The sequence below is a fragment of the Physeter macrocephalus genome, chromosome 11 (assembly GCF_002837175.3).
Source record: "Physeter macrocephalus isolate SW-GA chromosome 11, ASM283717v5, whole genome shotgun sequence".
Classification (NCBI taxonomy): domain Eukaryota; kingdom Metazoa; phylum Chordata; class Mammalia; order Artiodactyla; family Physeteridae; genus Physeter; species Physeter macrocephalus.
Genome location: NC_041224.1, coordinates 113,898,691 through 113,901,899, shown reverse-complemented (window position 1 = coordinate 113,901,899; position 3,209 = coordinate 113,898,691).

The following is a 3,209-nucleotide window of genomic DNA, read 5'->3' as shown; positions in this document are numbered from 1 at the left end:
CCGTGAGCCATGGCCGCTGAGCCTGCGCGTCCGGAGCCTGTGCTCCGCAACGGGAGAGGCCACAACAGTGAGAGGCCCGCCTCGCACAAAAAAAAAACAAAAAAACAAAAACAAAAACAAACAAACAAAAAAAAACCCACAAATAACAAGAGTTGGTGAGGATGTGGAGAAAAGGGAACCCTCATACACTGATGGTGGGAATGTAAATTGGTGCAGTCCCTGCAGAAAACAGTGTGGAGATTCCTCAAGAAACCAAAAACAGAACTAACAAATGACCCAGCAATTCCACTCCTGGGTATATATCTGATGAAAATGAAAACACTAATTTGAAAAGATACATGCACCCCAATGTTCATAGCAGCATTATTTACAATAGCCAAGATATGGAAGCAACCCAAGTGTCCATCAACAGACGAATGGATAAAGAAGGTGTAGTTTATACATACAATGGAATACTACTCAGCTATAAAAAAGAATGAAATTGCACCATTTGCAACAACATGGATGAACTTAGAGGGGATTATGCTTAGTGAAATAAGTCAGACAGAGAAAGACAAAAACTGTAGGTTATCACTTATGTGTGGAATCTAAAAAATAAAACAAAAGAATATATATAACAAAACAGAAACAGACTAATAGAAAAGAGAACTAGTGGTTACCATTGGGGAGAGGGAATGGGGAAGGGGCAAGGTAGGGGTAGGGGATTGGCAGATACAAAGTAATATGTATAAAATAAATAAGCAACAAGGATATATTGTACAGCATATGGAATATAGTCAATATATTATAATAAGTTTAAATGGAGTATAACCTATAAAAATTTTGAATCACAATGTTGTACATCTCATATAACATTGTAAATCAACTATACCTTAATAAATTTTTTTAAATCAAAAAAGTATATTGCTAAAAGTTGAATTCATTGAAAGACTCAATTTGGCTTTATAACATAAAATGAGTGATTTTTTTACCTTCTAATAATGCTTTACCAGGTTTTACAGACTGAGCTGACTTCAGAGAAAAATGTTATGACTTGAGAGGCTTCACATTTCTTATGTGAAGATCAATTAAAGGCTCTGAATTCAAATAACCAACAGATATGATGAATATACCTATCAGAGCATATAAAGCACATCACACAGTAAATAGCCTTGCAAAAAGACAAATTATATATTAACTGAAAAAAACAGAATGTAAGAAAATATATTAGATGTAGGCTTTTAGAAATGGCAAAGTAACTCAGCCAGCATAACTTTCTTGCAGATAACAATTACAATATATACATAATATAATAAAACCCCCTAACTGTTTGAAAGCACTGGGGAACAACAAAGCACTCAGATACTAGAGGGCATCTATCCTTGAAAGATAGAACTGCAATCAGTGAGATTTGTGAGTATGCACCTTTTTGCCTGAGAGTACATCCCAATCTGCACCAGGTTCTGGGTAACAGAAAGCTGCAATTTTACTAGCTTGGGATAAAAAAGAACAGAGTTCTAGGCTGGAAAATTCAGGGGGAAAATCCTGGAAGACAGGGAGCTACAGAGAAAATGAATCTCATAATCTGTGTATAAATTTCACCCAAACTCTTGTTTGACGACTAAACTGTACCTGCCTCAGAGAGACCCCGGTAAGCCTGGTGAAAAAGCAGCAACTGGAAGATAAAAGACTTGGGAAGAGATTCTAGTTGCTGCCTATGTAAGGGAAATACAGTTTGGATTTTAAGTCTAGCCAAGTTAACTACCTGTCAGAACAAAATTAATACTCTTCAGAGGAATATAACTGAATCCAGAGTCTTTACAACATGGCTGTCATAATGTCCAGTGTACAATAAAAAACACAATATACACAAAGATATAGGAAAATGTGATCCATGGTTAGGACAAAAAGTGGTTATTAAAATCTAGTCCCAAAATGATTCAGATACTTAAAAAATAAAGATTTAAAAATTGCTATTATAAAAAATAAAGATTTAAAAATTGCTATTATAAATAAATACAAATTTAAAGGAAAATATAATGAATTAACAATGGGAAATTTTAGCAGAGAGCTAGAAACCAAAAAAAAAAAAAAACTAAATTAAAAATTATAGAACTGAAAAATACATTAACTAAAATAAAAAATTCACTGGATAAGATTAACAGCATATTAGAGATAGCAGAAAAAAACAGTAAGTAAACTTGAAGATAGAGCAATAGAAGTTATTAATTTGGAAACAATTAGGGGAAAACAAAATATTAAAGGAAAATGAATAGAGTCTTAGAGAGAGTGGGACAGGATTAAGAGGTCTAGTATACGTGGAATTGAAGTCCCAGAAGGTGAGAAATGAAAATGAATCAGAAAAAACAATAACAAAAAACCACTTTGGAGACATAATGGTTGAAACTTACAAAATTAAAAAAAAAAAAAACCATGAACATGCAGATCGAAGAGACAACAAGCCCCATAAAGAATTATTATAAAGAAAACCATACCAAGGCACATTATAGTTAAACTGATGAACTCCAAAGATAAAGAGAAAATCTTGAAAGTAGCCAGAGAAAAACAATATATTATATTCGGGAAACAACATTAAGCATTTTTTTACAACAATAAGCATTCTTATTTCATTACCTTCTTATCTGTAACAACTGAGGTCAGCTGACAATAGAACAACATCTTAAAAGCACTGAAATAAGAAAAAAAAAAATGCTCAGCCAAGAATTCTAAATCTAGAGAAACTATCCACCAAAAATGAAGGTGAAATAAAGACATTTGAAGATAAACAAAAACAGAGAGAATTTGCTACCATAAGACTGCATTATAAGAACTGCTAGGGCTTCCCTGGTGGCACAGTGGTTGAGAGTCCGCCTGCCGATGCAGGGGACACGGGTTCATGCTCCGGTCCGGGAAGATCCCACATGCTGTGGAGTGGCTGGGCCTGTGAGCCATGGCCGCTGAGCCTGTGCGTCCGGAGCCTGTGCTCCGCAACGGGAGAGGCCACAACAGTGAGAGGCCCGCATAACGCTTAAAAAAAAAAAAAAAAAAAAAAAAAAGAACTGCTAAAGGAAGTTCTTTAGGTTGAAGGGAAATGACACAATTGTAAATTGTATGTTCAGGAACAGATGAAGAGCATTAGAAATATTAGAAATAATAAATATTTGACTATATATAAAAGGCTATATGTATTTTCTTTTTAAAAAAAGACATTAAAAGCAAAACTTATAATA